Source organism: Bos indicus, chromosome 20, assembly GCF_029378745.1.
Source record: "Bos indicus isolate NIAB-ARS_2022 breed Sahiwal x Tharparkar chromosome 20, NIAB-ARS_B.indTharparkar_mat_pri_1.0, whole genome shotgun sequence".
NCBI lineage: Eukaryota > Metazoa > Chordata > Mammalia > Artiodactyla > Bovidae > Bos > Bos indicus.
Window position 1 is genome coordinate 5,272,703 of NC_091779.1, and position 25,574 is coordinate 5,298,276.

General features: G+C 47.8%; 1 long non-coding RNA gene across 1 annotated transcript in view; it reads left to right on the plus strand.

The window, feature by feature from the left end:
* Positions 1-25,204, plus strand: part of LOC109575072 (uncharacterized) — a 50,099-nt gene extending 24,895 nt beyond the window's left edge. Inside the window, exon 3 of the long non-coding RNA XR_011562392.1 lies at positions 22,873-25,204. This is a non-coding gene — a long non-coding RNA (uncharacterized lncRNA). The remainder of the gene's footprint in view (positions 1-22,872) is intronic.
* Positions 25,205-25,574: the final 370 nt, after the last annotated feature.

Below are 25,574 nucleotides of genomic sequence, written 5' to 3' on the forward strand. Positions count from 1 at the left end.
CTCAAAGGCGGAGAGAGGCTGGGGAGCAGTGACCTTTCCCTGACTCCCCGCCATCCAGTCTCCTTTCTCTCTCCTTCTCAGGGCTGCCCTCTGTGAGCCTGAAGGAGTGTGTCTTCCCCTGTGGCCTGAGCGCCTGCCTGTCATCAGCGTTGAGGCCATGATCCACTTGATCCTCTCAAGGAAAGAGTAATGGGGCCTGGGAATGAAGCTAATTAGCTGAATGTATTAAAACACAGAAATAAAGAAACCCACCCACCCCCAAGGCTTTCAGGGCTTGTGGAGGCTGAGGGGACCCTGGGGGTTCAGGGCCCTTTGAGAAGGTCAGACGCACCTGGGTTCCCTTCACCTGGGTCTTACTGGGGAAGGACCACTGGGGAGATGGAGCTGTGCGGCGCTGGTTGGGAGCAGATGCTTTTGGACAGCATCTTCGGTGGAGTTTCTCAGGTAGCAGGAGGTGTTTGGGAGAGTGGACTCAGGAACCACACCTGTGATGGAAGGTGGGCGGGGCTCGCAGGAGAAGGTGGGCTGGGATGTGGCTGCAGCAGAGGCCTCAGCCCATCCCCAGGGGGTCGGGGGCCTGCAGAGTTATCCTGAATTGAATGAATCAAGGGGGTTTCCGTTTTGTTCCTCCGCAGTACTCGGTCCCTGCTTGTCCACCATCCCCAGGGGGAAGGACTAGAAACGACGTCCACACAATTCCCAGAGAAGGACTCAGTGGGAGTCGTCAGCTTCCGACACCCCTGGAAGCCAGAGGGATGGGTGCCTGGGTCCCGATGAGCCATCCAGGCCGGGCACCACAGCACAGCCCCTGGAGGCAATTGCAGGCCATTTGAGGATGCAGGGACCAGGGGATGCGAGTCAAAGGACACAGGGAGCTGGATAGCAAATTTCACTTAAAAATAATTATTGCTTCATAAGAAACACAGAAGATACTCAATGTATATCTGTTCAAAGGCTAGATGAAAGAAAGAATAGAAAAATGAAGTTGTATATGGGAATCCAATATGTAGAAAGGATAGAATGGCTCTTGGGCAGGTATTTAACCTTTCTGTGCCTCAGATTTCTCATCCATAAAGTGGAAATAGTCATGGCACCATCATCATCAGTGTTTTTGTGAGGGTGAAGTGATTTAATGCACGGAAATGCTTAGAACAGGGCCTGGCACATGATAGGGGATATAGAAATGTTCACTATGATGGTGGTCGGTGCTGCCCAGGCGGTGGTTGTGGGTACTGCTTTTCTGCAAAGTACTCACCCGCCGTGGCAGGCCCCAGGCGCAGCCATGAAGTTCAGGGTCTCCTGTGAGCATAGTTACAGCTGCTGGGACCGTGGAGACACGTGTATGGTTGGGGTTTGGCTCAGGTTCTGGCTGGGACCCAGCTTCTCTCGGTGTGGGGAACACCAGTAGTTTGTTGGGCACCTGTAGTGAGGGACACAGGAAAAGCGTCAGAGACAGCATCTCTCAACCCCGATGCTGTCAGGAAGCTCTCGGTGCTCGGGTGTCCCCGACACCTCCCTACTGCCAGCTAGTCTCTCTCTAATGACAGCTAGAGAGCAGGCTGCAGACTGAGCGCCTCTCAAGGCTGCGGAGCCTGGCTGGGTGTCAGGAATGTTATCTTGCTTTCAGTGTTCTTATTTTTATGATGATCTCTCTATAGCAAGTAAAACCTGTTTTCCAGTTGTTACCGTGAGAGGAAGATTCTTCTTAATATAAATTTCATTTTATTAAAATATCTTATTTTAATTTTAGGGTAGGTTTTTAAAGCTGTTTAAATTACTTTTTATTGAACATTAGCTTCTTTTTTTTTAAGTCATTTTTATTTATTTTTTAACTTTTGGCTGTGCTGGGTCTTCACTGCTTTCCCGGGTTTTCTCTAGTTACGGTGAGTGGGGCCCAGTCTTTGTTGCCACGCAGAGGCTTATCATTGTGGTGGTTTTTCTTGCTGCAGAGCACCAGCTCTAGGCACACAAGCTTCAGTAGTTGTGGCACTCAGGCTCCGTGGTTGTGGCCTGTGGGCTCTAGAGCATGGGCTTGGTTGCTCTACAGCATGTGGAATCTTCTTGGACCGGGGATCTAACCTGTGTCCCCTGCACTGGCAGGAGATTCTTATCCACTGCGCCACCAAGGAAGTCATATAGTTGTTTTTTTAATATGCTGTCTAGGTTTGCAGTAGCTTTATTTGCAGACAAATGTCTGCATGTTGAAAACTATGGTTTTCCCAGTAGTTGTGTACAGATATCAGTGTTGGACCATAAAGAAGGCTGAGCGCCGAAGAACTGATGCTTTTGAATTGTGATGCTAGAAAAGACTCTTGAGAGTCCCTTGTACAGCAAGGAGATCAAACCACTCAACCCTAAAGGAAATCAACTCTGAAGATTCATTGGAAGTACTGACGCTGAAGCTGAAACTCCAATACTTTGGCCACCTGATCCAAAGAGGCAACTCTTTGGAAAAGACCCTGATGCTGGGAAAGACTCGGGGCAGGAGGAGAAGGGGGCGACAGAGGATGAGCTGGTCAGATGGCATCACTGACTCAGTGGACATGAGTTTGAGCAAACTCCGGGAGATAGTGAAGGACAGGGAAGCGTGGCATGCTGCAGTCCATGGGGACGCAAAGAGTTGAACGTGATTGAACAACTGAACAACAGCAACAAAATTTTTATGATGATCATCTATGGCATGTGAAGCCCATTTTCCAATTGCTACTGTAAAGTTAAGATTCTTCTTAACGTAAATTTTATTTTATTTTTCGGGAAGGTTTTAAGTTTTTAAACTAATTTTTATTGGAGGATAGTAACTTTACAACGTTGAGTTAGTTTCTGTTGTATAGCAAAGTGAATTCAGCATACAGCATATGTTTACATGTATCCCCCCTTTTTTGGATTTCCTTCTCATTTTGGCCACCACAGAGCACTGAGTTCCCTGAGCTATACAGGAGTTTCTCATCCGTTATCTATTTTATACGTAGCATCAATAGTGTAAGTATGCCAACCCACCTCCCCTCCAAACAGAAATTTTATAAAACAGAAATTGGTGAGTTGATTTAAGGAAAAATGTGACGTAAAGAAGAGCACAGGTTATACAGGGATATGGCAAACATGCGAGGGGTTTCCGTGAAGGACTGAAGTTTGTGAAGCCCTGGGTTTAAGGAGCAGAAGGACGTGTCGGGGAGGCAGGATGGGCAGGGCTGGAAACGGCCTCTGTCGCTTTGTACACAGTTGGCGCCACAGGGCCTGCTCCCGTATTCGCCCGTCTGCGCCCCGGACCCCCCACGCCTTTCCCATCCTGGCTCCAGGGCCACTTCCTTCACCAGACGTTTCCCGGTGGCTCCCCAGGTGACAGTTCCCTCTCCACCTGCTCCGTCCCGAGTTCATAGCAGGCAGCGGGGCGCTTCTGTACTTTCAAAGCAGCACACACTGATTCAGTCTCGCGCTAGCACAGGACAGGGCGCGCAGCAGGTGCTCCATGGATGCCGACTCTGAATCAGCGCCTCGCTTACCCGTGGCCAGGTGAGTGGGAAAAGAGGGAGCCCAAGGCACAGTGCTGTGGGGCCCCCAGCGGCCGGGTGCACGGGGCCTCCTGTGCTCAAGACTGTGACGCACATGTTTTAGGCCAGGGCCTGACGCTGCTTAAGGACTGTGATGAGATGCCCAGGACTCAGGCTGGACTTGGTGGGAAGTGGGCCTGAGGGCTGGGAGGTGAAGCACAGAGGCGGGCAGCCACCACGGCTGTTTCTGTGAGGTGCTGTGGGCCGCCAAGGGCCGCGGGAGCCCTTCAGAGCTGATGCCTGCGGCCACTCTTGTCCTGTCCCCAGAGCCGTCTGCTCTTATCAGAGCCACTCCCGCCTCCCCCACCTCAGGGCCCTGCCGTGGCCTCCTCCAAATCAGAGGGGACTAGCATTCTACCCTGCTGGTGTTAGCAGCTCATCAGGAGGCAAGAGGAGCTTTCTTCTCTCAGCACCATGATTACCTTCTGCCTGTTTCCATTTGGGGGGAACCATTTCCATAGTTTGGCCTGGTGGGAAGCTCCCTAAGGGGACCCTAGCTCCTCTGCCGATGGCCTTGTGACCTTGGCCAGTGACCTCCCTCTTGGAGTCTCAGGCTTTCGACTGCCATCCCTGCCCTCCAGGTTGTGCCAACATGACCAGCCCAGGGATGGGCAGGTGGTAAGAACTCCTGTTCCACAAAGCTTGGATGCCTTCGCGGGCTATGTTCCAGAGCTGCAGTGAGGTGAGGAGTGGCCTGGCTGGGGAGAAAAATACCAAGATGGGAGGGCACCCCTGCCACCATCTTAATGGCCTCAAGTGAAGAGCTTAATTTCCTATTAAAATGGAAAATCCAGAGTTTGTAGCTCTCAAATTTTAGTGAGTGTAAGCATCTGAGGATGCTTGCTAAAATGCAGATTCTTGGGTGCTGGCTGCAGAGTTTGGGTGGGGCTGGAGAATGCCTCTTGAAACAGTCCCCACAGGCATCTACGCGGGTGGTTCCCGGAAAGGCCTCTGAGCGCCATGCCCTGCTCACAGGGCTAGTCCACCTAGGGCAGAGGTCGCAGACCTCAAAACAGAGTTTTTCTTTTCGTTTCTATTTAGATTTCTTGTTCTTTAGGAAAAGCTGGCGCCTTAGCGACCCTGGGCCTGCTGTCCTACCTGACGGGTTGGGCAGCGCTGGGTGGCGCCTGCTCCCTTTCAAATGGGGCTGCCGCCTCTATTTCAGACCCTGGCTTGAACCCTCGTGGCACTGGCGTTTGCAGCCTCTGGCTCAGTCCAGTCCCTTCAACCCACAGATCCAGAAACTGAAGTCCAGAGTGAAAATGTCCAAGAGATAGACAGCGGGCTGTGGGTGCCCTGGTCAGAGGCCACCTCCAAAGAGCTGCTGTTTTCCACTGTGGTCTGAGTGGGGAGAAGGAGCCAGTGGTTGAAAGGGATGGGAAAGGGTCACTGGGTTCTGGGCCCTGACAGATAGCAAGCCTAGGGGAGCAAGCCCTAAGTGCCACGTGCAGACAAGGGGGATCACTGGGCAAGTCCAGGCTCAGCGTGGGCACAGGATGAGAAGTAGACAGGGTGGCAGGGGGGCCTGGAAGGCAGGGAGCATCTTCTGCATCGCATGTTCTAAGGAGAGGGCCCAGGTGGTGGTTGTACTCCACTCCCCTCAAGGAGTGAGCCTCCCTGAGGCTTCAGAAAGCTAAGCCCAAGGTGGGAACGGGGAGAGGAGAGAGAGAGAGAGAAGGTCCTCATGATGTTATATTTGAACTTCCAGATCCAGCCTATGTCATGAGTTATAAGGCGCCACCACAGCTGTGTTTGCCAGATGAAACCCAGCTTGGTCTGAATTTCAGATACACAATGACTCTTTTTTTTTTTTTTTTTGGTACAAGTGTGCCCCCATACAATATTTGAAACATACCTGGACTAAAACGTTATTTGTGGTTTATTTGAAATTCAGATTTAACTGGGAAACCTTTATTTTTATTAGCTAAATTTGGAACCCTAACCTCATCGCTCTCTGGGGCTGAAGCCAGTCTGGTTGTTTCTGAGTCTCTCAAGTAAAGAAATCTCAGTGGGAGCAGGCACTTGAGAAATGACTCAACTTGCCCGGGGTCACAAGGCCAGCAAGTCACCGTGGCTGGGTTAGAACTTGTGTCTGTGACTCAGGAACTTGTGGTTACTCCTCTGGGGATCTGGGTGTGGCAGAGAACAGATGATCTGAAGCTCAAGTGACACAACTGGGCTTGAACAGACCGGGGAGCAGGGAAGAGGGCGAAGAGGGAAGGAGACGGGGATGGGTAGCTTTGTTGCCTGGGAGATGGAAGTACTTCTTACCATTGTTTGCTAAGCTGCTTACTCGATACTTACCAAGTACCCGTCAGGCACTGTGCTTGTTTCTCTGATGTCTGAGACGGGCTGGTACTATCATTCTCTTTCCCATTGTACAGAATGGGTACATTGTACAGAGGCTCAACAAGGCGGTGGGGACAGGTGCTGAGGGACCTGGGACTTTTCCAGGCCTCCTGAGCTTCGTGCCCCAGCCTGCCCACCCTCATGGAGGCAAGTCGGCTCTGCCACATGCTGCATGTTCAGACTGGACTCCCCATCCCCTGCCTGAGCAGAGCGATGCAAATTGAAACTCTTAGTAAAAAACACTCAGGCTGCCTCTGCCCTTGGCAGGTGTGTCTGCTGTGAGGTGTCTGACGTGCAGTCCTGACAGCCTGTGTCCCGCACCTGGCCGCAGCTCTCCTAGGACAGCCCCTGTGTGGGGCCCAGCTGTGTCTCCTTTCTGTGTTGTGAACCGGAGGATGCTTAGGGGAGGGGAACAGGCACTCCGGGAACCTCAGCAATGCCGGAAGTTGGATCCTAGCCTCTGGTGCCATGGTGATGGTTACTATGGAAACACATGGACTGCACTCCACACTCCTCCTGCAATCTATGGGGGTTTTTCCTAGACTGGAGTTGACAGAGAGGGGGCAACTCCATAGTCCAGAGTGAAGGGCAGGTCTCATCTTGGGGCTGCACCCCACCATGTCTCAATCTTCCTCTCCTGCCAATGCCCCACCCCTGCCCTCCCCTTCCCCCGAGTTGTCTCTGGTCCTCTCAGTCCGGAGGACCCAGGCTTCTTCCCTTGGCAAGTTCCTTCTCCTCCTGCAAGCATCATCCTGATGCTCTCTCTCTCATTCAGCAATTATTTAAGGAGTATTTACTAAGTAAGAAGAGATGGCAAGAATACACAGAAGAACTGTACAAAAAAGGTCTTCACAACCCAGATAATCACGATGGTGTGATCACTGACCTAGAGCCAGACATCCTGGAATGTGAAGTCAAGTGGGCCTTAGAAAGCATCACTACAAACAAAGCTAGTGGAGGTGATGGAATTCCAGTTGAGCTATTCCAAATCCTGAAAGACGATGCTGTGAAAGTGCTGCACTCAATACGCCAGCAAATGTGGAAAACTCAGCAGTGGCCACAGGACTGGAAGAGGTCAGTTTTCATTCCAATCCCAAAGAAGGGCAATGCCAAGGAATGCTCAAACTACCGCACAATTGCACTCATCTCACACGCTAGTAAAGTAATGCTCAAAATTCTCCAAGCCAGGCTTCAGCAATATGTGAACCATGAACTTCCTGATGTTCAAGCTGGATTTAGAAAAGGCAGAGGAACCAGAGATCAAATTGCCAACATCTGCTGGATCATGGAAAAAGCAAGAGAGTTCCAGAAAAACATCTATTTCTGCTTTATTGACTATGCCAAAGCCTTTGACTGTGTGGATCACAATAAACTGTGGGAAATTCTGAAAGAGATGGAAATACCAGACCACCTGACCTGTGTCTTGAGAAATCTGTATGCAGGTCAGGAAGCAACAGTTAGAACTGGACATGGAACAACAGACTGGTTCCAAATAGGAAAAGGAGTATGTCAAGGCTGTATATTGTCACCCTGCTTATTTAACTTCTATGCAGAGTACATCATGAGAAACGCTGGACTGGAAGAAACACAAGCTGGAATCAAGATTGCTGGGAGAAATATCAATAACCTCAGATATGCAGATGACACCACCCTTATGGCAGAAAGTGAAGAGGAACTCAAAAGCCTCTTGATGAAAGTGAAAGTGGAGAGTGAAAAAGTTGGCTTAAAGCTCAACATTCAGAAAACAAAGATCATGGCATCCAGTCCCATCACTTCATGGCAAATAGATGGGGAAACAGTGGAAACAGTGTCAGACTTTATTTTTCTGGGCTCCAAAATCACTACAGATGGTGACTGCAGCCATGAAATTAAAAGAGTTATGATCAACCTAGATAGCATATTCAAAAGCACAGACATTACTTTGCCAACAAAGGTCCGTCTAGTCAAGGCTATGGTTTTTCCTGTGGTCATGTATGGATGTGAGAGTTGGACTGTGAAGAAGGCTGAGCGCCGAAGAATTGATGCTTTTGAACTGTGGTGTTGGAGAAGACTCTTGAGAGTCCCTTGGACTGCAAGGAGATCCAACCAGTCCATTCTGAAGGAGATCAGCCCTGGCATTTCTTTGGAAGGAATGATGCTAAAGCTGAAACTCCAGTACTTTGGTCACCTCATGCGAAGAGTTGACTCATTGGAAAAGACTGATGCTGGGAGGGATTGGGGGCAAGAGGAGAAGGGGACAACAGAGGATGAGATGGCTGGATGGCCTCACTGACTCGATGGACGTGAGTCTGAGTGAACTCTGGGAGTTGGTGATGGACGGGGAGGCCTGGCGTGCTGCGATTCATGGGGTCACAAAGAGTCGGACACGACTGAGCGACTGATCTGATCTGATTTACTAAGTACGGGACACAGGGTCACTGGGGACCAAGACAGACAAGGGCCCTGCTCTCATGGAGCTGCCAGTCTCAGTGGAGAGGCAGGCAGGACAGAAGCACCCAAGTAGGTGCCCAGGACTCCATTCCGATCAAGCGGTACCTTGGCGGGAGCAAGGAGGCTGATGACAGCGCCAGGCCGCAGGGCTTGCGGGTCAGGGGAGGCGTCTAAGGAGTCTGTCCTGTGCGCCCTCCGGCCAGCCCCACCTGCGCAGCCTGGCCTCCGAGTCAGTGCACTGACATCATAGCACCAACAAAAGGTCCCTGCCCAGTTCCCACCCTGAGCTGTTTCCCCTGTGAAGGCAGGAGTGCAGCTCCATCCGTCTCTGGGTCCCTAGCGTCTGGTGTGTAACCGGGATTTGATAAGGCGCCCACTTACTGAATTGGGCAGTATCACAGACGGCTTCTCATCTCCTCTTCATATTGAGTCCAGGACAGAAGTATAACTTGATCATTTCTTATCACTTTTGAGATTTCAGAACCAGGCTCCGCCAGGTTAGGGAACTAGCTTTATGTCCCGCAGCTAACCCAGAGTAGAGCTGAGAGTCAAAGCCAGTCTACCCTGTTTGTGCTCCTTTTGTGTTATAACGCGGCAGATTTATTGAGATGTAATTCACATACTATACAGTCTGCCTTTTAAAGCATACAAGTTAATGGTTTTCAGTTTAGTCACAGAGTTGTGAAAACATCAGAACAATCAATTTTAGAACATTTTAGTCACCCCCCCCCACCCAACAACAACTGAATTCCTACAGCCAGGGCCCAGCCTTGTAGGAGGACTTGAACTTCAGAAGTTGGCTGCAGTTGTAAATTTGGAGCTGAGGGGTTCTGTGTGGGATGGCTGCCTCTCTCTTGGCATAGCAATAATGAGCTTTTGCTTTTTGGCATTTTAAATGTATATTCCTGACTTCTCTGAATTAAGACCCTGATTCTCTACTGCGAATCTCAAAACAACCTACGGACAAATAAGCCAAATTCCAAGAGAGCTTTGGAAGGTTTTCCTAGCTGGGGGCATGGGGGCTGCTGTCTGTGGCTCAGAATGTCTGGAATCCACCAGACTCTGCCTGCTTAAAGCCCCAGGCTTTCTGGAAGCCTGACTCTGTGGTATGTGCAGGCACAGGAGGACCTGTAGCCAGGGGAAACCAGGAACTCTTTGAACCCCAGGACTGCTGTGTCCTCCTTTTCCTGAAGGGCCCTTGGTGACCCGTTTAACCCGTATTTCCAGTTCACTTAGCCCCAGAACCCGTGAGTGGAGTAGGCAAGGGATTCACTCTTTCCTCGGTGCCAGGGGAGGTTCCATTGTCCCCATTCTTCTCATCCTTCCCCCCTCCCTCCTACAGCTAACCAAAATTCACGTCCAGGGATGTATTTATTAAAGTATTGAAGGGGAGTTGTTTAACTTTCCCCTCCTGGTGCACAGAAAAGTTTGCAGGTCATTTCACTGCGCGCACCATAGCCCCCAGTGGCCCAGTTTAGCAGAAGGGTTAGAACCGCGCTCCTGGCTCCATCTCTCCTTCCCTTGGGATTGTGTAAGAAATTCAAGTTCTTCATTGGTCTCCAGGGGTCAGACTGCAGTCAAGGACGCGTAGGGTGAGCTCCGGAGATCCTTACCGGTCCTTGCATCCTTTTGCTCAAGACTGGCTCTGCATTCTCTGCCCCTGCTCAGAAACAGGAACCAAACCTGACCAGTTGAAATATAAAAGGATTTCTTAAATGTTGCTGGTTGGCTGGCTTCCAGAGTTCTTCCAAGGGCCAGAGACCCAGGCTTGAAAAGTCACTTAGCTAGAAAACAACTTCCAAAACCACACAGCTGTTCTTCTGCTGGTCTCAGATGCTGCCTCTGGCACCAGCAGGGCTGGACCCTGCATCCCAGGCTGATGTTGCCACTGGGAACAGGATTCGGCTCATGACTGTCATCTTTGCCGTACAGTCCCTGCTTCTCTGTGTCACTGGTGGAATGTGTCAATGCTGCTGTCCCTGGAAGGGATGTCTGATAGTAGCCTAGCTCATGTGGCATCTACCTAGCTGTACTGGAGGCTGGGAAGTGAATTTCAGATTTGTAAAGGGAGGTGGTCTTTGCCCACCTGCTAGACTCATGAAATGGTGAATTCGCCCTTAAATGAGCCACCCAAATAAATAGTTACCAATGGCTTCTATACAGATTTGCCTGTCTCCACCCTGTGCCTCTGTACCATGGGGTGTGGAGAGGGACAGCCATTGGCCCCTCCTTCTCCCTCCCCAAACCACGATTGTCCACCTGGCATTTCTAGAACTATGAGAAGCCACAGGTGACTGCACAGAATAAAGAAGCCTACTTCAAGATGACTAAAACCCACATGGACCCAAGTGGGAGGAGCTGTTATCTAAAGGAAATCAGGGTACTGTTTCCAAGTGAAGGGATTCTGGGCAGGAAAAACAGCATACATTCACCATAGTTAGGGAATCCTGTGGCCAACTGATCAGGAAGCAAAAATAACATATTAGAGGAGATACAGAGGGGTCTCAGGGAACACCAGAGTCGGCAGTGAACGCTCTGGAGTGCGCATGGCACTCAGCCTGTTCTGACACTCCTGTTGCCCCCTCAGAAGTCCCTTTCCTCTCCTTTCCATATTCTGCATTCCTTCCTGCCTTATCCAGGGAGGCTGGGATGCCCTCACGTGGGTCTTCATCCTTGACAGGTAGTATGCTCTGGGCTTAGAGATCGGGCTCTGGACTTGAGCAGATCTGGGTTCTGCTTGGCCTCTGCTTCTTTTAAAAATTATTTTATTTGGGGGCCATGTTGTGTCATATGTGGGATCTTAGTTCCCTGACCAAGGATCGAACCCAAGCTCCCTGCAGAGGAAGCACAGAGTCCCAACAACTGGGCATCAGGAAAGTGCCAGACTCTGCTTCTTTTTTGCAAGTTGAGCAACTTTACCTTTCTCAGCCATGGTCTCTTCACCTATCAGTTCAGTTCAGTTCAGTCGCTCAGTCATGTCCGACTCTTTGCAACCCCATGAATTGCAGCACGCCAGGCCTCCCTGTCCATCACCAACTCCCGGAGTTCACTCAAATTCGAGTCCGTGATGCCATCCAGCCATCTCATCCTCAGTCATCCCCTTCTCCTCCTGCCCCCAATCCCTCCCAGCATCAGGGTCTTTTCCAATGAGTCAACTCTTCACATAAGGTGGCCAAAGTACTGGAGTTTCAGCTTTAGCATCAGTCCTTCCAATGAACACCCAGGACTGATCTCCTTTAGGATGGACTTGTTGGGTCTCCTTGCAGTCCAAGGGACTCTCAAGAGTCTTCTCCAACACCACACTTCAAAAGCATCAATTCTTCGGCGCTCAGCTTTCTTCACAGTCCAACTCTCACATCCATACATGACCACAGGAAAAACCATAGCCTTGACTAGACAGACCTTTGTTGGCAAAGTAATGTCTCTGCTTTTGAATATGCTGTCTAGGTTGGTCATAACTTTCCTTCCAAGGACCAAGCATCTTTTAATTTCATGGCTGCAATCACCATCTGCAGTGATTTTGGAGCCCCCAAAAATAAAGTCTGACACTGTTTCCACTGTTTCCCCATCTATTTCCCATGAAGTGATGGGACCAGATGCCATGATCTTTGTTTTCTGAATGTTGAGCTTTAAGCCAACTTTTTCACTCTCCTCTTTTACTTTCATCAAGAGGCTTTTTAGTTCCTCTTCACTAGAATAAATAAAATGATAGTATTTATGTCATAGGATTGTTTTGAACTTTAAATGAGATTATTCAAGTGAAGTATATAACAGTGCATGATATACAGTAATTCTTGATAAAGGCAGGTTTTTTTTTTAATATTACTAATGATAGATAATCGTTATTATCATTTAAGAGTTGGGGAAAGTTATTCACCATCTCTGAGCCTCAGTTTCCCTCATCATAAAGGGGGAACAGTTGTGCTTGCCTTTAGAAAGTTACTGTAAGGATGCTATGAAAACATCTGGATGGAACCTACCAGAGTGTCTTCAATTCTCAGCTCTTTATTTAACTGGGAAGTCACCACAAAGCATTTATTCTGTGAGGAAGATCACATCAAAGTAATAATGGAGTCCACAGCCAGGAAGGACTTTCAGTCTACATGACGTGTGGAGAGAGCTGTTCTTCACAGAAATGGCTCTCGGGCTCAGAAGTGGGGCCATGAGAGACTGAATTCCCTGCTCGCCTGGGTAAAATGATACTTTTCTGCTTCATTAACATCAGGCTTGCCCATGTGACCTGTTTCAACCTGAAACGTGAGAGAAATGAAGTGTGTTACTTCTGTGGGAAAGCTGTAAGGGTCATTGTGTGGTTCTGCATATTCATTTATTCTCTGCCACAAAAGTAGCCATGTTGCAGGTAAGGGTCTCTCCATCATCCTGAGTCCTGAGGAAGTCCTGGAGCAGAGTCAGTGGACTCTGCTGGGCACATAGCCAATTGACTGTTGTTGTCATAATCCACTGAGATCTGGAGTTTTCTGTTTTTGCAACATAACCTAACCTATCCTAACTGACACAGGCCAGATACGCCAAACAGTCCTCTTCTCCCTTCCAGGCCACTGTGACCAGACTCTTTGCTTTCAGTCTTGGATGTTGCTCAGGAGTGATAGTCTTAACTCATACTGCCCCAGAGGAGGACAAGGCAGTGGGATCCAGTGAAGACTCCATTTCAGTGTGTATAAAGTTGTTCTCAAAGTTGTGGATGGAACGTGACTTGATCTCACCTAATCACACCCAGTAGCCACTGTTGAAGTGTGGTGCAGGGAGCACTGTGGATTGTCTACCCAAATTTCTTTCTACCTTCAGGCCTTGCCAACGTTTCCCTGACTTTCTCAGCTCTTCATCCTGCCCCACATGAGTTGGGGGAAGCTGACCCCATCCCAGGTCTAGAAAGAGATTCTGAGTAGTCTAGGCCAGTGTTACTCAAAGTGTGATCCATTGACCAGGGCTGTTCCACAAACCATTTGTTACTGGTGCATTATGAGATGAGTATAGAAACAGAGTACAGTGATTGAACCTTGCCATGGCATGCAGATATATGAGAAGTGAACTCTTGTTGAACAGAGTGTTGACCCTTGAGATGCTGTCAAAACCACGGAAGTTTTCATGTGATAGAATTGCATACTGTCCATGCGCATAGGGAACCCTGTACTGATCTATGGATGGTCTCGGCCAATCATGGTAGCCCTCTTCCACTTACCAGTGATTGGTCTAGGCTTGGGCATGTGACCCAGATCTGGCCAATGAGACATGAGAGGAAGTCTGATGGGGGTTTCTGGGACAGTTTTCTATATTCCTAGGAAAGAAAGAGAAAGAAATCATTCTTATTTTCTTTGGGGCATTGGAGTCTGGATGTAATGTCCCGAACTGCTGCTGCTCTTCCTCTGGATATTAGTTATGTAAGAGCACGTTTCCTCATTGTTTAAGCCCTTGGGAGTCTGGCACTACTGTTATTTATGGTACTCCCACCAGTGCATTCACTCAGGGCTGGTAAAAAAGTCAGACTCTCCGACTTCTTGAATCAGTAACTTGCCGTCATAGTAAAGCCTTCCCTTTTTTTTCTTTTCAGCTAACAAATGTTCGCTGATCACCTATTATGAACAGACATTTTCAAGATACCCAGTTGTGTAAGACAGTTCTTTTACCCACAAACACCTTATAATCAAATCACAGAATATAAAACTATATGCAAATAAAGCCAGCTAGAATGTAGTGCCTATTATTAAAAATACACAAAAACATGCAAACAGAGAGCAGGGATAACTAATTTCCAGTGGATGTAATAATACGTTGTTGGCACAGCAATCAGCAAGTACTATAGCACATATCTGAGAGCATGGCTTTGTTTTTCTCTTCTCTCTCTCTTTTTTTTTTTTTTTAAATAAAAACTGTTTTAAATAAGAGAAATTCCAGCTGAAAGCTGTTCGTGTTCTTCATCATTTTGCTTGTCCATTTTACCTTTAGTATTTCTATTCAAGTTTTACATATTGATATCAGTATGATTATGGCCTGTATGTGTTCAGTTTTATTTAATGTCACGAGCACTTTCTGTCTTTTTCTTCCTGGTTCTCTTCCTTTCTTTGTTTCTACTTTAATCCCCCTGAAGTAACAATAACAGTCTGACGTGTAGCTTTTCATGCTCTTGCTATTATGTATAAATATGTTGTTTTTGTTTTTCTAGAATGGGGACACAATATATAAATTTCTCTGTAGTTGCTTTTCTTATTTAACCATAGGATAAAGACTTTTTTTTTTTTTTACCAACTCCTATTACAGACAGTTGCTGGATTCGCCTTGCTCTCTGTTCCCCAGGTAAACGTATCCTTGGGTGTCTCTGGAGGGCAGACACGCTCTTGGCCAGCGGGTTCCCTTCTAGTGTGTTGGTGCCCTTCTCTCCCTCTGTTGACTTCTGGGTTTACAGGAGTCAGGTTGTGTGGGTCTCTAAATCTGGTTATAGTGTTGCACTTGTAACTGTATCTCTGCAATTAGATGTTTTATAAATCAATGCAATGAGCATATAAAAGAAAGAGCATCTCGTTTCTATGAAAATTAAGTTAAAAGCTTAGGAAAGATTTGCCAAATGTAGCTTTCTAAAAATATTTGCAATCAAGGCAATGGTAAAGATCAGAAATAATATGGTGTCTTTTACTTTGTAACAAACCACCACAAAATGTTTTGGTTTAAAACAATAATAACCTATTGCTATGGCTTGAATGTTTGTGTCCCTCTCAAATTCATATGTTGAAGCCCTAACCCCCAGTATGATGGTGTGTGGAAGCGGGGCCTTTGGGATGTAACTAGGTTTGGATGAGGTGATGGGATCAGCGTCCCAGAGCCCTTTCTCTTGCATCACTCTGTGAGCCCTCAGCAAAAGGCAGCCTGCTGCAAATCAGGAGGGTTCTTACCAGAACCTGACCAAGATGGCACCCCAATCTCAGACTTCCAGCTCCTAGAGATGTGAGAAGGAAATGTTTGCTGTTTAAGCCACCCAGTCTCTTCTGCTCCATCCAGTTGGTAAAAGGACATCACAAAGTCATCCCAGCTTCAAGACGTAGGAAGCGGAAATGACCTCTTGATGAAAGAAACAGCAGTCACGCTGCAAAGGAGCATGCACAGGGGATAGGAGGAATCTGTGACAGCACTTTGCAATTTAACACAAGAGGAGAAATTATTTAAAATCTAGAAGTATTCATTCATAGGGTTTAAGCTTAAAAATATAAAAAACAATGTGTCTTTTGCATGACTTTTAATTGACTAACTCCTACCCCAGTTACATTGCAGAAGAGAACTTCTGCCATATACCAGGCTTATTCTTTTAGGCCAGTAACTAGAGAGGTCTCTCTCAGCCTTTTTTGTGGCTCCATGGAATTTCATGTCATGGGTATGACATATTTTATTTAACCAGTCTCTTATTAATAGGTGTTTGGGTGATTTCCTTTTTATTGCCTCACAGTGAACAGTGTTATGATAATATTAATGTAAATATAGCCTTTCATACTGGTGTTTTATTTGTGTGTTTAAATATAAATATATGTGTGTGTGTGTGTGTGTGTGTGTGTGTGTGTGTGTAGACACACACACAAGTCTCAAAGGAATTTCTGGGTCAAATGTCAGGTATATATTTTAAAATATATTTATATTTAAATGTATTTCCTCTTCGCTTTCTGCCATTAGAGTGGCAGAAGAGGAGCTAAAGAACCTGTTGATGAGGGTGAAGGAGGAGAGTGAAAAAGCTGGCTTAAAACTAAATATTAAAAAGACTAAGATCATGGCATCCGGCCCCATTCCTTCATGGCAAATAGAGGGGGGAAAGGTGGAAGCAGTGACAGATTTCCTCTTCTCGGGCTCTAAAATCACCGTGGGTGGTGACTGCAGCCTGAAATCAGAAGACGATTGCTTCTTGGCAGGAAAGCTATGACAAACCTAGACAGTGTGTTGAAAAGCAGAGACATTACTCTGCTGACAAAGGTCCGTCTAGTCAAGGCTGTGGTCTTCCCAGGGGTCATGTATGGTTGTGAGAGCTGGACCAAAAAGAAGGCAGAGCACCAAAGAATTGATCCTTTCAAATTTGTTGTGCTGGAGAAGACTCCTGAGAGTCTCTTGGACAGAAAGGCTATCAAACCAGTTGATCTCAAAGGAAATCAACCCTGAATACTCATTGGAAGGACTGATGCTGAAGCTGAAGCTCCAGTATTTTGGTCACCTGATGCAAACAGCCGACTCATTGAAAAAGTCCCTGATGCTGGGAAAGATTGAGGGCGGAAGAAGAGGGCATCAGAGGATGAGATGGCTGGATGGTATCATCGATAAAATGGACATGAACTTGGGCAAACTTCGAGAGGTGGTGAGGAACCGGGAGGCCTGGCACGCTGCAGTCCATGCGGTTGCAAAGAGTCGGACACAACTGGGCGACTGAACAACAACATTTTAATGTATATTTTAAATTGGGCAGATATTGCCAAATTGCTTTCTGAAAAGCTCCATAGTAATTTTCATTGCTGCTAGCAATGTAAGAGAGTATCTTTTCCCTGACCTTTCCAGCCTTTAAGTTTTTCTTTTTGCCAAGCTGAGAAAAATGTGAAAAATGAGGGAGAGAGACTTTTTTTTTCTTTTTTGCTAAGGGAGGAAAGCACCGTGTCCCTGCCATAGTCTGCATGGCCCGGTGAAAGAATCTCTCAGTCTCTGCACTTTTGTGTTTGTTCTATACCTTGTTTTCCATGTTATACACCTGGATGCCCTTTTTTCTTCTTCCCTGCCTGGTGAGCTCCTTCATAGCTTTGAGAACTCAGCCAGAATGCCCTCTGCTTGGGAGGCTGCCCTAATCCTGCCAGATCAGCATGCCTTCCTCTCTACTGCCTTTGCTCCCTCTGTGGTTTCTCCTGCCAGGCCCGCGCCAGGGCACAGACAGACCCTGGGTTTCTGGAAGGCTCCCCCACAGGACTCTAAGCTCCTGGGGGGCAAGGCACAAGTCGCAATCTTCCCTGGGTCCCTTTTGCTTGAACTGTGCCTGGTGCAGAGCAGCAGTCCTGGAAATGTTCGTTTATTAAGTGACATCATAATGAAGCTTTCCCATAAATGTCTGTAGAATAAAACAAGGGATTTTTAAAAATTAATTTTTATTGGGATATAAGTGATACAGTGGTAAAGAATCTGCCTGCTAATGCAGGAGACACAGGTTGAGTCCCGGGGCCAGGAAGATCCCTTGGAGTAAGATATGGCAACCCAATCCAGTATTCTTGTCAGGGAAATCCCACGGACAGAGGAGCCTGGCAGGCTGTGTCCATGCGGTCGCGGAGTCGGACGCAACTGAGCGACTGAGCACACACCCGCATACTTGCTTTATAATATTGAGTTAGTTTCTGCCGTACAGCAGAGTAACTCAGCTGTATGTTTGCATATATCTCCCCTTTTCTTGGATTTCCTTCTCGTTTAGGTCACCACAGAGCACTGGGTAGAGTTCCCTGGGGAGGGGCTTTGGAAAAGGAGACTGCTGCTTGTGGCTGTGCAGGCAGGGTGAGGTGGAAGCGACGCACGATTACACACTCCGTGGACAAAGCACCTGGGGTGGAGGGAGGCCACAGGCGCCGAGCAGGGCTTGAACTTTAGCAGTTCCTGGGAGCCGACCTCCTCTCTTGTTCATTCCCCACTCAGGCATCCAAGGTCACCTTGCTGTGGTTCTGTGTGAAGACAGTACCCCAAGGGGCCATCGATTTGGAACATCTGATCGGCTCTCTGAGTTGTATCCACTAGCTCGTAAAATCCAATAAATGTCAAAGATCTGGCAGGCCCATTAACCTCTGGAGGTCTATTAAAAGACTCTGCTTTTGCTAAGGAGGTTCTGTTTCTGTATGATAGATGCCAGGGCAGCCAGTTCTAAAAACTCCAGAATTAAGGAAGTTAGGAAGGGGGCAGATTTAAAGTGGGGTCACCTGGTCTCTACCAGTTTTGTCCTAGGACTCTGTCATCTCTTGCATTGGTACATACGGAGCCTGTCAGTGTGACTAGCCCCATGGTAGCTTTGTGAGTGGGGGGCCCTCCTCTAGGAAATGTTCCAGAACTTCTTTATCTGCCTCCAAGAAAATGAACCCAACCCCTCTCTTCAAAATACCCCACGTACATCTCTGTTTTACCCCTTCTGACACTGAAGTGTAATTATTTGCTGCATGTGGGTCCTTTCTGTTTGACTGTGAGGGCTGCAAGAATGGAGCGTTCATTGGAATCTCTTTGACAAGAAGTGGGGGAAACCTGAACCCAAACTACTTTAGCAAAAATAACTTCGGTTGGCACACCTGTCTCAAGCCCTCCCCATACACTGCAAGATGGTCCCTGGCAGATCCCATGTGATGGCACGCTGCCTCCAGCAGCTCCAGCATCCTGCGGCCAGCCTCACCTTCCTGGGAAAAGAAACTTTTCTCTTCCAGTTGTTGTTTTCCAGTGGCTCAGTGGAATGAATAAATGAATGAAATTAACATCGTTGTTGGTAGTCTCCTATGTATTCTTGTTGTTTGCTGTTGAGGCGCTCAGTTGTGTCAGACTCTTTGCAATCCCATGAACAGCAGGACGCCAGGCTTCCCTGTTCTTTACCATCTCCCGGAGCTTGCTTGAACTCATGTCCATTGAGTTGGTGATGCCATCCAACCATTGCATTCTTTGTTGTCCCTTTCTCCTCCTGCCTTCAATCCTTCCCAGCATCAGGGTCTTTTCCAATGAGTCGGCTCTTCACATCAGGTGGCCAAACTATTGGAGCTTCAGCTTCAGCACCAGTCCTTCCAATGAATATTCAGGGGTGATTTCCTTTAGGATGGACTTGTTTGATCTTTCTGTCCAAGAAAGAGTTTGAGAGTCTTCTCTAGCACCACAGTTTGAAAGCATCAATTCTGCGGCACTCAGCCTTTTTAATGGTCCACCGCTCATGTCCGTGCATGATTACTGGAAAAACCATAGCTTTGACTAGATGGACCTTTGTCAGCAAAGTGACGTCTTTGGTTTTTAATATGCTCTCTAGGTCTGTCATAGCTTTTCTTCCAAGGAGCAAGAGTCTTAATTTCATGGCTGCAGTCACTATCCACAGTGATTTTCGAGCCCAAGAAAATAAAATCTGTCACTGTTTTCATTTTTTCCTCATCTGTTTGCCATGATCTTTGTTTTTTGAATGCTGAGTTTTACTCCAGCTTTTTCACTCTCCTCTTTCATCTTCATCAAGAGGCTCTTTAGTTTCTCTTTGCTTTTTGCCATTAGAGTAGTGTAATCTGCCTATCTAGGTTACTGATATTTCTCCCAGAAATCTTGACTCCAGCTTGGGAGTCATCCAGCCCCGTATTTCAGATGATGTACTCTGCATATAAGTTAAATAAGCAGGGTGACAATCCACAGCTTTGATGTACTCTTTTCCCAATTTGGAACCAGTCTGTTGTTCCATGTCCGGTTCTAATGGTTGCTTCTTGACCTGCATACAGGTTTCTCAGAAGGCAGATAAGGTGGTCTGGTATTCCCATTTCTGTAAGGATTTTCCAGTTTGTTGTGATCCACACAGTCAAAGGCTTTAGCATAGTCAATGAAGCAGAGGTAGATGTTTTTCTGGAATTGGCAATTTGATCTCTGGTTCCTCTGCCTTTTCTAAGCCCAGCTTGTTTATCTGGAAGTTCTCAGTTCACGTACTGTTGAAGCCTATCTTGAAGGATTTTGAGTATTAACTTGCTAGTATGTGGAATGAGTGTGATTGTGCAGTCATTTGAACATTCTTTGGCATTGGCCTTCTTTGGAATTGGAATGAAAACTGACTTTTTTCAGTCCTGTGACCATAGCTGAGTTTTCCAATTTGCTGACATATTGTGGGTAGCACTTTAACAGCATCATTTTTTAGGATTTGAAATAGCTCAGCTGGGATTCTGTGACCTCCACTAGCTTTGTTCATAGTAATGCTTCCTAAAGGCTGCTTGACTTCTCACTCCAGAGTGTCCACCTCTAGGTGAAGGACCACACCATCGTGGTTATCTGGATCATTAAGACCTTTCTTGTATAGTTCTGTGTGTTCTTGCCGCCTCTTCCTAAACTCTTCTGTGTCTCTTAGGTCCCTACCATTTCTGTCCTTCATTGTGCCCATTCTTGCATGAAGTGTTCCCTTGATACCTCCCATTTTCTTAAAGAGACCTCTAGTCTTTTCCATTCTATTTTTGCCTGTATTTCTTTGCATTGTTCATTTAAGAAGGCCTGCCTATCTCTCCTTGCTATTCTCTGGAACTCTGCCTTCAGTTGGGTGTATCTTTCCCTTTCTCCCTTGCTTTTTGCTTCTCTTCTTTCCTCATATATGTAAATCTTCAAGTGACCACTTTGCCTTCTTGGATTTTTTTTCCCCCTTCGGGATGGTTTTGGTCACTGCCTCCTGTACAGTATTATGAACCTCCATCCACAGTCCTTCAGGCACTCCGTCTAGGAGCTCTAATCCTTTGAATCTATTAATCACCTCCACTGTATAATCATAGGGGATTTGATTTGGTTCATATGTGAAGGGGCTAGTGGTTCTTCTTACTTTCTTCAATTTAAGTCTGAGTTTTGAAATAAGAAGTTCATGATCTGAGCCACAGTCAGTTCCCAGTCTTGTTTTTGCTGACGGTATAGAGCTTTTCCATCTTCCATTGCAAAGAATATAGTCAATTTGGTTTTGATATTGACCATCTGGTGACCTTCTGTGTGGGGCTTCCCTTGTGGCTCAGCGCCTGAAATGCCAGAGACGCAGGTTCAATCCCTGGGTTGGGAAGATCCCCTGGAGGAGGGCATGATAATCCACTCCAGTATTCTTACCTGGAGAATCCTGTGGACAGAGAAGCCTGGCGGGCTACAATCTAGAGGATTGCAAAGAACAGGACATGACTGAAGCGACCTAGCACATACGCAGCCTTCCGTTTATTGGGTACTGTGAAAGTCTTTGTAGAAAATTGTATTTCCAAAGTGACTGAAAAAAAATATTTCCTACCTCCCGTGCCTTTTTGTGAAAACTTCTGTGTGCGTACCAGTGGCAGAGTCCATTTGTCCTTCCCTTGAATCTTGGCACGGGCCCTCACACCTGTTATAATCAATGGAATGTGATGGCAGTGACACTGGGTAACTTCTGGGTCTTAAGAAATCTGTAGCTTGTCTTCACCTCTTGGGTTGCCCTTCACAGCATACAGGCAGCCGTGTGGTCGAGGAGCGTGGAGGAGAACCGAGATTCCTGGCAGACGGCTCCAGCTGAGACCCCAGATGGTGGTCGGAGCTGAATACCAGGCGTATGGGCAAGACCATTTTGGACTTTCCCACCATCCCTGGGCTTCAGCTGTACCATGTGAAGCAAAAGAATCATCCAGTCAACCTCCAAAGTCCCGAAATGTGTTCAATAATAATAATAATACAGCTTTATCCTCACATCAGTCCTGTAGAAATAGGTTCGGAGATGTTATACAGCTTTCCTTAAATCACACAATCCTTAAACAGCAGATCATCTGACTTATAACTCAGATGTGCTCATGGAAACTAATTTTGCCAGCAGATAATAGTAGAAATCAGTCATTGGAACGTAAACCATCTGGCACCATCCCAGGGATGCATCTCACAGCAAGGCAGTGGGTTTAGCGCGACTCTTTTTGAGGACTTTAGCATGGTAGCTAGAGTTAGCCTGGCAGGACCTTAGGGCCTAACCTCGGGGCTTCAATAGTGGCACAGCGGGAGAGATGCAGGCAGCTGTGGCGTGGCTGGGGCGGTGGGGACGCTGGCGAGCGGGAGGGGCGTGCCTCCTCTGAGAGACCAGCCAGCGTGAAGGCCATTCCTGGTGCTGCCAGGTGCTGCTCGGCCCAAGATCGCCAGTTCTTTCAAAACTTCAAAAGCACTAAGTGTTCAGAACCCTCAATTTTGTCTGACTCGGGGATGAGGGATGGAAGAAGACATTTGCATACCACCACATCTGACCCACAGAAGCCCAGATTTTGACTTTCCAAAAAACTATCCACGTTCAGTCTCTAGAGAGGGAAGCATACCCACTGCCTTTGTTCCAACAGAAAAAAAAAAAAAGGAAAGAGTTTTCACTCTAAGCTCTGGAAACAGTTCCCAGATGTCCCAATTTTTTTTTTTTTTTCCCTGTAGTTAAGATAATTCACCAGGGACTCCTGGCCCATCATCCACCTTCCACCTGGCCTTTACTTCTCTGAGTCCTTTAATCCTATGAAATGCTGCTGCTTCCCAGGGAAGGCCAGCCAGGGAAGCTCCTTGTGGAGAGGCAGGTAGTTCCTGTTTTCCTACGCCTGGCTGGCCGTGCATGCCCGTCCCAGGCACAGGTCCCAGGCGGTCTGGAGGGAGATGTACTCCACGCCTGCGCCACGCATCTGTGTGCCCCACGGGGCCACCCTGGGCAGAAAGCATAGCAGTAGGTGACTTGCTTACGGGGTCCGGGGCCTGAAGGTGGAGGCTTCTGCAGGAGCAGGAGCCGGGCCTGCTGCCCTCACCCCGACCTTATCTTATGGCCAACCGCAAGCTCATGGCCTTTGTTTCTCCGTGTTTTTCTGCCCATTTACAGAATGATGAAAACCTCGCCCGCTCCCCTGTCTCACGACGCTCCGTGCGGCCGTGTGGGTGCCGTTTACAGCTCCATCGAGTGTGTCACGTCCATGAGCTGATTTGGCATCTACTGCCGCCCACCCGTGTTGTAGCGCGTAGACCGGGGCTCAGAGAAGGACAGCAACTTGTTCAAGATTGTGCAGTCAGTGAACGTATTAATAGTCGACCCAGGTGTTCTCTGCTTCTTTCTGTTTTGCACGTAGAAGGTTTTGAAAAAAAAAAAAAGACCATAATTCCTGTGTGAATCATTGAAAAATTCCATTCTTTACCCTGACTCCCAAATGCCAACTCTTCTCCCCAGAAATAGCCACTGTGACTGGCTTCTTGTGTGTCCATCTGGATATCAAACATAATAAAATTAATGAAGTTGGGACTGGTTGGGATTCACCAGGCTCCATGGCCACTTAAGCAGTGACCAGGGGAGAGCCTGGGGCGCCCTCAGGGACGTCCATGCGGGCCACCGGTAGCAGTGACGATGCAATCAGGCTCTTCACAGCACTGAGGTGGAGCTGATAACTGACCTGATGCAGGCCACTTATTTTCACTGGGCAGCATGCTCCTCTTTCACAAGGTGAACCAGGAAACTCCCATGGTGAGTGTCCATCTGAGTTATGGGGGAGCTTTCTGTAATTCAGATTCCCGGGTGTCACCCCAGGCCAGTGGGATCAAACTTTCTTTGAGAAGGACTGAGAATCTGTCATTTTTAACTTCCTTAATATGCTTTAGCAAACTCACAAAAGTACACAAAGATTTATGCATAAGGGAATCTAAGTGCTAGGAAGACATGCTGCTGCCTTGCTTGAGCACATAACTAGAATGTCCATAGATGGCCATCCATAAGGGGCCAGGTCCACTCAATGGAATACTACGCAGCCATAAAAGTTAGTTATAGCTTCACGTCCTGGCATAATGATGGATGCATCAGCGTGCACTGGCAACAAGAATGGGGAATGGTGTGTGGACTGGGCGTGTGTAGAGGAGTGTAGGAACAGCTGTGCCTGCACACATATGGTGACCTGCTAGAAGTACATAAGAAAGAGTGTCTGCTTCTGGGGAGGACACGCTGGGGGACTCTTTACTGAATACCCTCTTGTACAGCTGGAGCATCCCCGGTGTGTATGCAGAAGGAGACCGTTCTCACACTAATGTCTGAAATGCTCCCAGGTAATCTGATGAGCCCCCAGGCTTAGTAACCACTGGATTAGATGATTCTTTGGCCTCCTGAGGACATTTCAGCTCTAAAACTCAGGGCCTGGGATTTGTGGTTAATACATGTGACAGAGATGAATGAATGGTAGGGTGGCCCCGGAAGTGCAGTGTACCATCACTGCCCCTGGTGAGTCAGTCTGGAAAGGCCACAGTGATGGTACAGTCTCTGATGGGGCAGTGCATGCAGTTCATACATGCCAGCCCCCTGCAGGTACACACCAAGCACGGGCTGTGTTGGACCCCTGAACAGTGCTTGGCCTCTGCAGCCCTTCAGGGAGAGGCACGGGGATGGGACACACCAGTGGGCCAGAGCCTGGTACACAGTAGGCACTCAATAAGCATGTTGCCCAACTGAACAAATGAGCCGATGTCCTTTTTGCTGGAGCTGCTGCTAACACACTGGGTGACTCTGGACCTGTTCCTTCCCCTCTTCTAGCCTGTTTCCCCATCTCCGAGGAGGTGGGTCCCTCCTACCAGGTCTCATCTGAGCCAGCCTTCAGGGACCTGTGAGCAGCCCAGAGCAAGTTGTCCTTCTATTTCCCTGACTGTTAGTCTTCAAATTAAACAGATCTCTTTGGAGTGTTCGGCGTCGCCATGGTATTACCACTGCTCTTGTGCTCTCTCTCTCTCCCTCTCCCTATCTCCCCAAGCAGTTGAGTCCCTGCCTCCTCCCAGCACCCTCCAATGCCAGCCCAGGAGACGTCACGGACCAGCTCTGCAGTCCCCAGAGAAAGATGCCTTCTGAAGTCACAGGATGGCTGTTGCTTCCTGGCAAGGCACTCATTTGGTTTTGTCCTTTGGGGAGGCAAACTGTAGCTAGGAGCTGTGGAATGAGAGCTCCCTAAGGAAGTGGGGACTCTCCCTAGTCTGCAGCTGTGGCTAGGGAGAGCGTGCCTGAAAGGTCAGACTCTCATTCCACCTGTATGACTCTCATACCAGTGTGACCCCTGACACATGCTGGGTGGGAAACAGGAACGTCCTCTAAATGGATCCATGGACAGAGGACCCTGTGCAAGGCCAGAGCGCTGCAGACATAGGGCATTCCTTTGGGGCAGTAATTAATATTTAAAATTTGAGACTTAAATTTAGTCATGGTTGCTCTGTGAGGCAGAGGCTTTGGGGATGGAATTTTCTTTTCCAGCTTTAATGAGATATGTGGTGGCTCAGTGGTAAAGATTCTGCCTGCTTATGCAGGAGACACACACTTCGATCCCTGCGTTGGGAAGATCCCCTGGAGAAGGAAATGGCAACCCACTCCGGTAATCTTGCCTGGGAAATCCCATGGACAGAGGGGCCTGGAGGACTCCAGTCCATGGGATCACAAAGAGTCAGACTTAGCAGTAAGTAGCACCAACAACTGACATAACATTGTGTGAGCTTAAGATGTACAATGTGATGATTTCATACATTAGTATATTGCAAAGTGTTGGCCCTGACACGGCTTATGAACAC